This window comes from Montipora foliosa, chromosome 4, assembly GCF_036669935.1.
Source record: "Montipora foliosa isolate CH-2021 chromosome 4, ASM3666993v2, whole genome shotgun sequence".
Taxonomy (NCBI): Eukaryota; Metazoa; Cnidaria; class Anthozoa; order Scleractinia; family Acroporidae; genus Montipora; species Montipora foliosa.
Genome location: NC_090872.1, coordinates 9694510 through 9706526, shown reverse-complemented (window position 1 = coordinate 9706526; position 12017 = coordinate 9694510). Strand labels below are relative to the sequence as shown.

The 12017-nt window shown below is 38.7% G+C and overlaps 1 protein-coding gene and 1 long non-coding RNA gene across 2 annotated transcripts in view; one reads left to right on the top strand and one right to left on the bottom strand.

Annotated features, from left to right (window-relative positions):
* Positions 1-3895, bottom strand: part of LOC137998942 (uncharacterized) — a 19382-nt gene extending 15487 nt beyond the window's left edge. Inside the window, exon 1 of the mRNA XM_068844783.1 lies at positions 3841-3895. The gene's annotated coding sequence lies outside the window, so the exon portion shown is untranslated. The remainder of the gene's footprint in view (positions 1-3840) is intronic.
* A 3817-nt stretch (positions 3896-7712) lies between these two features.
* On the top strand, positions 7713-10689 carry LOC137998941 (uncharacterized). Its single transcript, XR_011122850.1, has 3 exons — positions 7713-7824; positions 8171-8440; positions 10495-10689. It is a non-coding gene; the product is annotated as an uncharacterized lncRNA (long non-coding RNA).
* The last annotated feature ends 1328 nt before the right edge of the window (positions 10690-12017 follow it).

Sequence of the window (12017 nt, the reverse complement as noted above, 5' to 3'; positions counted from 1 at the left end):
AGTTCTAGTAATCGCCCCATTTCACTTTTAGGTGAGACCGGAACTTCTAAAATGTTGGAATTGATTATTCCAGAGCTTCCGTGTCTTGGCGCTGACCAAAAGACACGTGGGCTCTGGGGAAGAGATAACTCTCCAATAGACCTTATTCACGATGGCCGTAATATTGGATTTGCTTTTGCTATTATCATGCAAATTAGCTACACATTTCTGAGGGGGAAAACAACACAAGTTCGAGAGGTTATAACGAACATCTTGGCCACACAGATGATTTGTTTCATAATAATGTTTTCCCGCTAGCTAAGGAAATCCTGAAATTTTAAGGCAAGGTCATACGGCTACTTCTTGAGAAAAAAGCTTTTGAAATGTCAAGTTTCCTGTCCCCCTCCAAGAGCTCTGTCACTATATTCAGCATTTTCCCCTGACTTGCATTTATTTGTCTGGTAAAATTACATTTTACATCAATTGCAGCGACTAACACTAAAGATGAGACATCCTCTGGCTTTAATTTCACAGATTTCAAAATCTCGATCTTTTTCTTCGGAAAACTGTAGTAAATTGTAGTTTCGTCCGTCGCCTGTTTACCATCTCATTCATATTCACCGCGCGCTCATTGAATAATTAATTAGCAGGATATGATGGATTCCGTTTTAATTTACTTAGTGGATCATCGCGAATAACTACTGTGGGAGATTTACTTGAAGAAGCAGAGAAAACCAGGTATTCACTAGATCAGACGAACCTTTCAAACAAGTCGAACATATCCACTCAGGCGTCTTTACTTCTTATTTTTACCTTGTTTGTCAAATGTCTTTTTCACTTTTCTAAACATCGATGCATAACAAGTGGCAACGGTAGGTTCGGTATTTCTTCCACAGAGGTAGAAATTCTGAGGATGGAGACCGTTTTGGAAATTGCCTTCACCGCTTTTTGCCTTTTTGCAATGTGGATTGCTTTGTCCTACGGGATCAAAATGTACCAAAGTGTGATGATGCCTCAGGCAACACTTATCGTAATATTTATGGTAGGAGAACGCCAAAGCACAATATTCCCAGGCGCCGGCGTTCACGAGGAAAACTACCTACAAGCACAGGAAAACGATGAACCAATAAATCTCTGGATGATGGATCAAGAAAATTTCGGTGAGTTTGTTTTCCTTTGGCACAATTTGCCTCCTTGCTGGTCCAACAAAATTTTCTTTAAATCGTCTCTTGACAGAAAATTCACCCGAAGAGACTTTTGTGTCGCCCGTGTCATGTTCAACAAGTGCAAATTTAAAAAGAAAAGTTTCAAATTTCAGTTTTTTTTCAAGATGATCGAGAAGGAATTGCAGAATTACTCATTCCTACTATTCAGTATCTTCATGGACTAGTTTCTTGGAAGTTATTATATTGTAAAATTACTTCGTTTGCTTTCAGACTGCCTAGATCGTAGGTGTTTAGCATAGGCCGAAAAATCACTCGGCTGTACCATACAAATTGTTTTGATCGCTAACTTCAACCTAACTCACTTAGTTTCTTTAGATCAGAAACTAAAATTTTGTTTTTCTTTGACGTTAATTAAAGCCTTAGAAAATTCAGACGATTTCCAAGTTTTAATGCTGTACGATAACCTCAGTTAGACAAAAAATACTGTGTAGTGGTGAAGATGACGATCAACTCAGCTCTATTTTGCCTTCCCTTTCAGCTCCAGAAGTGCTCTGAAGAGACGATTTTGGAAAACCTTCAGTCTGTGGGTGGTTTCAAGATTGTGATAAATCATAAGCCTGAACAAGAAAATTGTTAATTGCTTTTTAAATGCATTCATTTAGGAATAGACAAGAAGTTGACAAATAAATACTTAGTTGCATGCATTTGATTGAATCGTCAGTGGTAGAGTTCTGGCGTCGGTTGTTCCGCCCTGGCCTGGGTTGCTCGAAGCATGGTCAGCGCTAATCCGCGTTAAATACCATGGAAACCTATGGGTTTTGAGACCTCGTAACCAACGGTTAGCGCAAACCAGGCTTCAAGCAACCGGCCCCTGGTTGTTCAGACGATGAATGCCGCTATCCGCCGGATAAATCACTATCCAGTGTATAAGTAATAGCGAAACCAATTACGCTATCCAATGGATAGTGATTTATCCGGTGGATAGCGCTATCCATCGTTTGAACAACTGGGGCCTGATGTTGCTTTGTTATTTTCCAAAATACAATTTCAGGGTGCCATTTAGATTTGCATATGAGGGTCTGTCTGAAGGGAATTTAAAAAGGCCACTCCGACGATTAAAGCGAAAAACTAATGGTATTTACGGCCAAAAACAATTATAGATATTCTCAGCCTTCGTTGTGATGTTTGTTTGTAGCTCTTTTCTTTAAGCAAGAACAACCGAAGATAGTACGGAACTGAGGTCATTTGAAAATACTTCGCGTTCATTGCAAGTTTTTCAGGATGTAAACTGTGTAGAAAATTCATGACAACGCCTTCCAAACTATTTTGTGGTTTTCCAGAGTGGCCATTTCCGCAAAATTGGGAGCTTTTTTGTTTACTTTTGTGCGCATTATTCAGCAAAAAATGGCCTTCTCATACTGTCTGCTTGAAACCTGCAGATATTTTCTCTGTTTTAGCCTTTAAAATGGTGTATTTTTAAAAAATTAGGCCTTGTTTTCTATAGCACCATTCAGTAATGGACTGCAGAATTTCTGTAGTAATGACCACAGAGTGTCTGCAGTACCGGTCAATAGTAAGCTGGAGAATTTCTCCGACAAAAGTCAATAATATGTGTAGAATGTCTGCAGTACCAGTCAGAAATGGGCTGCGGTACAATCAATATGCAGCATTAATTTGAAATTTATTTAGATGAAGGTAAGACCAATTCTGGCCAAAATTCACGGAGCTGTTTTTTGTTTTGTTTTTGTTTTGTTTTTTTGGGGGGTTTTTGCTTTTGTTTTGTTTTGTTTTTTTTTTTTTTTTTGCTCTTTTTGTCTAAATTCATAAAGTGTCTGCAATAAGGAGATATTTATATCAAGACAAAAAATCATGAAGTCGAAATATGCATGTAAACCAAATTTTGGCACAAAAGTTTGGAACGTTAACTGGGAAGGAATGGAACTGTTTCGCCCGATGTGACGGAATCTGGAATCCGGAATCCAGCAAATGTGAGGCTTTGGAATCCGCAATCCATTGGAATCCAGAATCCATTAATTTTGATGAGCAGAATCCAATGATGGTTCAGTGGAACCGGGAATTTGGAATCCGGAATCCCTGACTCGGGATCCGGGATCCGGGATCCGGGACCCACGACTCGGGATTCCAAAAACGATTGGTTTAGATCTGGAATCTGAGGGCCACCTGAATTCCTTCACATAGTGCGAACTGTTCAAACGGCGCCATCATTTTTTCACGGCTCTCCTGATCAAATTTGATGTTATGTGGAGGACGTGAATGGGACATCCAACGATAAAATTCGCCTTTCTGTCCCTCACTAAAAGCTTAAAAATAGAAGTCCCTCCCCCCCCCCCCCCCCCCCCCCCACTGATTGTAGTTAAGCTTTCATTCCTGCGTAGTTCACACGGATGAATCACCCTTACACTCATTGTCACGCGCAACTGTGGATGGAGAAAGGGTCCTGTGAAACCGCTTCAGTACTTTTTGAATACTTACTGACCGGCTTCATCGATTTGTTGTTGATTCGAGTAAAAATATCCGGCAATGTTTTCTCGCACAGATTTTAACCTCGTTCACAGCTTCAGCGAGACTGATAAACTGTAAGATGCTACCTTCTTATCGTAAGTCTTAAGCGGTGAATCGGCAGTGTCGGTGGGTTATTTTTTTCTACAACTCATCATGATAACAAGTTACCTACCCGTGTAAAGCACTCTTCTCCTGTCACCTTCGTGAACTGGAATCACGGGTAGAACTTCTTTCCTTTTTCATGGTCAGTTTTCGACCGAGTCAACTTTGCTTTCTTTTTTGATAAATGAGTCAGAACTCGACAGGAACCCTAAAGACAACATTAGACTGGATTGTTTAATTGCACATTTCTTAGGCATTTAAAGGGAATTTATGCCAACCCTTAAGAAGAGCATTATATCTATGCGTTATTAATTAAAAGCGTCAGCGTTTTAACCGTTTCAAAGTATGCTCTCATATCTGTTGATATTTTTACTACCTTTTGATATTTTCATGTACAACCTGAGCGGCCTCCAAGCACTTTAAGGGACTTCCTGCCGGGCTGTTCCTTGCAAGTTCGAGCTGAATTTCTCAAAATGTTCATGATTACGGTTAAAATAGAAACCGAGAAATCTTGATTGATCAAGACTATAACAGAATGGTTTTTCGGAAAATCTGTGTCAGATAATTAGTTTGTCAAAATGTTGTTGCACTTTAGCACGGTCATTCGATTAGCAAAATATCTCAACGATTTGTAAAACTTTTACTGAACCATTCAAACACTTTCATGCTTGCCAAAACCGCAAACCCCCTGCTGGCAGTTATGGAAGCTCAAACTATCATACGTCGGAATTTACGACAGGTGCATTGCAAGAGTGATACAGTTATGCAAGTAATTTAGTTCCCAATATGCGTGCTTCTTTACGTTTGTGGCTAAATTATCAAAGACCCTGCGAATATCAAGAATTTGACCAAGGGAATACTCTAGAAGAGGAAAAAGATTCTCACGAAATCTATACTTTGTTTACAAAAATCACTTTAAAAATTGGAAAAAAAAATAGAATTTCCCTGCTTTCACGGCCCCAGTGAGGACCTTCCCAGACGTGGTTTATACAAGGAAACTGCGCCAATTTAATAATATGAATTCCCTAAAACACTTTTTAAAGTAGGCTTTTATCAGAAGAAACAGAATCATTATCTGATATTCCGGAGTTACTCTTCGCTTCTCATGTCAAATCTTATAGCTACTGAATATCCGCCTTCCGTGTATGGGCTTCGAGTATTAACTTGTTGAGGTCAACTTTCAAGAGGCCTTTTTGTTTCTATTTCGTGTTTTCCCTATTGGAAACATTTTAGAAAATTAAAACCGCAGGCGTTTTCTAAACGAAATCAGATATTGAATATTGTCTTTAATAATAGAATTGAATTCCTTCACGTCTTAAAAATCCATGCTTTAAGGGCAGAATTTCTCTTGTTTATCTGGGAGTTGTTTATTTTAAGAGCAGAACTTAACGCTTAACGTCCCGGAAGTGTTACAAATCACCAGCTCTAATCATGTAAAAGCAACATTTGTTTGCAAGAATGATCCCTTCGCTCATAAACCGCAAATATTAGTCATCGATCCCTTCGCTCATAAACCGCAAATATTAGTCATCGATCCCTTCGCTCATAAACCGCAAATATTAGTCATCGATCTCTTCGCTCATAAACCGCAAATATTAGTCATCGATCCCTTCGCTCATAAACCGCAAATATTAGTCATCGATCTCTTCGCTCATAAACCGCAAATATTAGTCATCGATCCCTTCGCTCATAAACCGCAAATATTAGTCATCGATCCCTTCGCTCATAAACCGCAAATATTAGTCATCGATCCCTTCGCTCATAAACCGCAAATATTAGTCATCGATCCCTTCGCTCATAAACCGCAAATATTAGTCATCGATCCCTTCGCTCATAAACCGCAAATATTAGTCATCGATCCCTTCGCTCATAACCCGCAAATATTAGTCATCGATCCCTTCGCTCATAAACCGCAAATATTAGTCATCGATCCCTTCGCTCATAAACCGCAAATATTAGTCATCGATCCCTTCGCTCATAAACCGCAAATATTAGTCATCGATCCCTTCGCTCATAAACCGCAAATATTAGTCATCGATCCCTTCGCTCATAAACCGCAAATATTAGTCATCGATCTCTGTTTGTTTGGTGGTTTCTAAATGGCGTTTGTTTGTTTGGATATACAAATAAATCCCTTACGCAACTTGTCTTTAAAGCATGATTGAAGTCTTTTGTTTCTGCAAACTGGCCTATAATTGGATATGATTAAATTTTCAGACTTTCCGTGTTTTTTCTTGGGTAGACTTTACTCCCTCGTTTTGCGTGCTTCGACAGTAAAATGTAGCGTCTAAAATGCTCTATGTAACTGTCAGAAAACCGTTAAGAACGTTTTATGCTTTGATACAGGCTACCTTCTTTTCAACAAGTATCCGAGGTTTTAAAGGGAACCTCCAATAAAACTAGAAAATAACTTTAAAGCACAAAACATAATGTTTACAATTAAGATTGTTTGAAATTTTTCCACTGAAAGGGTTTGTATCCTAAATAACTGAATTTCCAAAATGCTTCTTTCCCGGACGCTGGATTATTATTATTATTATTATTATTATTATTATTATTATTATTATTATTATTATTATCATTATTTCCGTGTTATGATTATTATTATCTTGAATAAAAATTATCATTATTATTATTATTATTATTATTATTATTATCTTGAATAATTGTGACGTGTCAAAATACTTACAAACAAATGCTCTTTTTGTGAAAATAAAAGGGCAACCGTCATACGGCACAATTATCATTCAAGATGGCGGCGCCCGGAAATTTTGAAACTGAAAATAAGGATTCTAAAATTCCTTTTTTTTTCCGGATGTGATTACAAATCACCATTTATCCTTGCCGACTTAGTTTTCCATTTAGTCTTACAAATTGTAAAAGCAACCCGAGTATTGCAAAAATAAAAACGAAGAAATGCTTTTAAATTCTTTTTAATGTAAATGACAGACTTAAAGACCGAACTAAGCAATGATGATTTAGATATCGAAGATATATAACACAGCCGTGGAACTTGAAAAAGCGTACCAGTTTTTTTAAAACTGCACATGTGCGTGATCCGTGATACTGCTCCTTTAAGCAGTTGACACTTCGATGCGCCAGTGTAATTTATGTGTCGTGACAATTTCGTTTTTTTTTTCTTTTTTTTTTTCGGAAAAGAACCAGAGAGCACCCAGAATTTTGCAATAAAGAAGTTCTGATCTACTAAGTTAAATTTGGCAAAAGGAACATTTCGTGCAGGGGCTAAATTTAGTCTTCACGGTTAAGTGGGTAGTATAAACTGATAATGCCCGCAGCTGTGAATCGCACAACAATCCACTTAGCACGCGTTAACGACCTGAACGAGACTAGTCGCATTAAATCTTGTACTAACTATGATAAAATGAAATAACCAATGAAAGTATATTTCGTATTTCCATATCACTTACAAACAGCTTTTGAAAACAAGAGTTTTAAGGGATATAACGGTGAGAGGAAATACACTAAACAAGTGATTTTCATTTCGAGAACCAATTATTATAAAATAGCTATTCTTGGTCCGAAGAACCGAGTTGCAAAAAGAAAAAGGAAAAAGTTGCAAAAAGACAATGGGAGTGCAAGGACAATGGGGGTGCAGGGATGGCTGCTGTGTTGAGAGCACTCGCCTCCCACCAATGTGGCCCGGGTTCGATTCCCGGACTCGGCGTCATATGTGGGTTGAGTTTGTTGGTTCTCTACTCTGCACCGAGAGGTTTTCTCCGGGCACTCCGGTTTCCCCTCTCCTCAAAAACCAACATTTGACTTGATTTACTTTCATTGTTCATTTCAGTTTACAGTGTCCCCAATTAGCGCTCCAGCGCTAGAACGACTAGACACTTAAATAAAGTTCCTTTGCTTTCCTTTCCTAATTGACGTCATTCGTATGAATAATTATTACTTTTGAATTCACCAGCTCAAGCGTGGGTTTGATCTGCCCACAGTGAAGTAAAAGTATCAAAGATGTGCAAGTCCAACATGTTCACTCAGGCGTCGTTACTTTTTATTTTTGCCTTGTTTATATCTCTGATCAGTGGTGGTAAGTTTGTAAAGCGTCTTTTTCACTTTTCTAAGCATCCACAACAACTTTGTCGACAAAACTCCCAACGTTATGGATGGCGTATTGGGAAACCGTGCGAACTCAACTTGGAATGCAAGAATGCCAACAACAGATGACACTGAAATTTCGTAAAGTTACGCCAATTCACCAGGAGAATTTTGAGATCTCTCTGATTACATGTAATGATTAAAAAAAATAATAATAGTTTTAGCTTTTTTTAAGAAAATCAAAGTCGGAGTCTCTATTTTGAATGTGCTGAAGCACTGAGAAATTTATATTTACTTTCGAATTCGCAAGAGTGATTTTGTCTACGCAATTTCTTCAGCAGGGACAAAAATTCTGGGGATGGCGACCGTGTTGGAAATTGCTTCCAATGCTTTTTGTTCTTCAGTGTGCTTTGTTGCAATGTGGATTGCTTTGCCCTACGGGATAAGGATCTTCCAAAAGGTGATGAAGCCTCAGCCAACAGTTATCCTAATATTTATCGTAGCAGAACGCCAAAGCACGAGTTGTCCAGGTGTTCCCGAAGCAAACCGCCGGCCTGCACAAGAAAACGACGAACCAATAAATCTCTGGATGGATCAAGAAAATTTTGGTGAGTTAGTTTTCCTTTGGTACAATTTGCCATCTTGCTGTTCCAACAGAATCTTCTTTAAATCGTTTTTTCAAAGCAAATTTACGCAAAGTATGGCCGGAGTCTCCAGACACAGGCGTATCGCCGGCCTTATTTTCCGGCCAAAATTATTTAAAAGAGGGTTTCAAATAGTTTTTGTTCAAGACGATCGAGAATGCATTGCAGAATTATCTATTCCTACTATTTAGCGTCTTTTTGGGTTAATGCTTGGGAAGTCTTAAATTATAAAATTACTTTGTTTGCTTTCAAACCTTAGATCTATTCCGTGGTCGGTGTGGACATAGTATGAACATGAGATATGAAACGTGTGCAAACTTAATAACATGCATTCAAACTTTGTCAAAGGCAGAGCTTGCAAACTTAGCGAGATGCTGTCAACACAACAAGCTCATTTTATAAAATGGCTGGTACTTTAATAAAATTGAAACAAATATTACAAAATATTTTCTCACTTAACAATATGAACAAGTTAAAAACGTTTAAAAATGGTTACAGCCCTAAAATCTGCAACAAATACACTTCTACAAGTTTTTAACTTGTTTATATTCTAAGTGAGAAACAATTTTATTATATTTGTTTCAATTTTATTAAAGTATTAGTCATTTTGTTACGTTTTCGAGCAGTTTATTGTGTTTGTTAGCATAAGTGCGTAACCTCTGATTATTAAAAAAATTGTCTGTCTTTGTTGTCTGACCCGTGTATCCGTGTTCGTTATTAATGATTTGTATGCAAAAAGTTTAAAGTTTTTTTTAAAGTTAAATTCAACTAGTATTGAACGCCTAGAATCGAAGATGCCACGACCGCCGAGTGAAGACCTACAGTGGCGAGCTGTTTGGATGAAAGAGTTTTTGAAGTGGCAGTACGCGCAGGCTCAGGTTGAAGCTCTCTCTCGTCGCGGTCACGCTACCAAAACAAGTCCAAAAACAAAAGGGTTCATTAGCCAGAACGATGGTTCTGCACGCGCGCCACGATTTTTGGTATATTTCTCGGACTTTCTCTGCAAAACATGACATAAAATAAGTAAGATAAAAGTCGTCAGAATCATGCCTTTATGTGAATCCTAACCCTTTGTTACTAATTCATGGCCTTGATCATTTGACTGAATTTTAAAACTCACTAAATGTCAGTAACATAGCATGAGCATGCATATCTAGGTGACGTTTTCGATAGAATTGCCGTCATGTTTTCACTGATTCAAACTGACAGTTTATCATAATGCCTTTCGGCATTGTCGCGTACCCTTTTTGCTTCTTTTGGACAACCTTTCTCGAAACAGTTGTAAACTGTTTCAACCGACCGCACGATTAAGTGAGATAGTTTTGAAATTCCAGCAAAAAGGAATCTCCACATTAGCGTACTCCGTATTTCATGCTTCCGTAAGTGAGATAATCAGTGTAATTCCACGTTTACCTTTGGTAAAGGTAAAGTCACTGCTTACGAGCAAGGAGACCCATCAGGCCGGCCCTTATCTCCGGTTTCCTTAGCATGAAGCTACTAGGAGTATTTATACTTCCCCCTGGATGGGATGCTAATCCATCGCAGGGCTACCCCCAGCATTTCGCCGGTACCCATTTATACACCTGGGTGGAGAAAGGCACCGTGAGAGTAAAGTGTCTTGCCCAAGACCACAACATAATGTCCCCGGTCAGAACCCGAACCCGGACTACTCGATCCGGAGTCGAGCACTCTAACCATGAGGCCACCGTGCCTCCCCCGAGGTTCACCTAGTAGCCTTTCATTTTAGATTAGACATTGTAATTGAACGGTTCACTGTCTGAGGATGAATCTATCCCATCGCAGTCTTGTGTGCGTTTTCGTTCTATTTAAGCTGAAAGAGCCCAAGATTAAGCCTCTTTTTATAATTTGAGCAACCTGACGGTAATGAAAAGCTTAGAAATATTTAGACGATTTTCAAGTTTCGATCCCGTACGATAAACTCAGCCAGACAGAAAGTATGGTATAATGACCAGATGAAGGTGATGATCAACTCAGTTCTATTTTGCCTTCTCTTGCAGTTCCACAAATGCTCTGAAGACGATTTTAGAATAACAGCTAATAACCTTCAGTCCGTGGGTGGTTTCAAAATTGTAAAAATCATGTGAAGCGACTTTAGTCAATTCATAAGTAAGGAGAACATTGTTAATTGCTTATTAGTCAGCATTCATTTAAGGATAAACAAGAAACGAAATGTTGACAAATAAATACTTAGTTGCATTTGATCGAATTATCCATAACAGAGTTCTGATTGTCACGTTATTTTATTAAAACACAACTGATTTCAAGTTTCCATTTAAATTTTCATATCAGGGTCTGTCTCAAGGGAACTAAATCTCGGAAACTGGTTGAATAGACAATTAGATCCCATAGGGTGAGAGTTTTTGCCATATGTGTGAGCGTTTTGGCTACATAGGGATAGACACGCAACCTTAGAGCCTTAGAGCGTTTTCACTCACATCCACCGGCAGCCATATTGGCTTTCTGAAACAAAAGAAAGTATTTGTTCAATTCCCGGAAGATTAGTTTGTTACACCATCATGGCCGCCATTTCTTTGTTTTGGGATACCAACATGGCCGCCGTGACGTCATATGAAAACGTTCTATTGATTATTCGACCGGGAATATAATCTTCACCACGACAATTTGAGACTGTGTTGGAAGTCATCACTGGAGGCAGATTTCCAATATAAAAGGGCCGCCCCGGAACTAATGGTTCTGCCATTTATAGATTGGTATAGGAGGACTGCCTGACGGGAACTAAGAAAGACCGCCCCGGACGAAAAAACAAACGACGTGGAAAACTAATGGTATATTTAAAGGCCAAAACATATTATAGATATGCTCACTCTACTGGCACAAGCCTTCTTCATTTGATATATCCTCTCTTTTTTTAAATATGTAAGAAGTATAATTTTGGAGCTTAGGCTAAACGATGTTATATATTTATGCGATGAGAGGCTGAAAACGTTCTTAAGATGTTCTTAAACTATTCCGATCTACAATCAGTGGCAAAAGTAGTTTGTGCTCTTACGCATTAATGGGTCTCAAAACAAGTAAAGTAAAGTAAAGTAGACCTTATTTAACGTCGATAACTCGTAACAGTAACTTTTAATCACTGACAAACCTGAGGTCGACGGTGCGCTCATTTTACTCCCCCCTCTCCATCAGTGCTCCGTTTTACGGGTATTTAAAGCTACTTAGCTACACGGAAAGGAAAGGAGTCGAAACAAGGATGCGAGATCCGGGAATCGAACTCAGGCCCTCTTGCACCAAGGCCGCGCACTAACCGACTGTGCCATTCTTGCTCCTTGAACAATCATAAACTAAGCAGCTTCAAAATGCCACCGGAGTCTTCCCAGGGGGGGTAAGGGTTAACCCCCCTAGCCCTAACTCACTTACCACAACGGAACTTCCACTTTCAAAAGTTTTGAATACACGGAGTTGGGCGGAAAGATGTTGTTGTTTATTCAAATTTGATTTGAGTAATCTCCTAAAATAAGGATAGTTTGGAGAATTTCCTTCCTTGACAGCTAAACTTAAG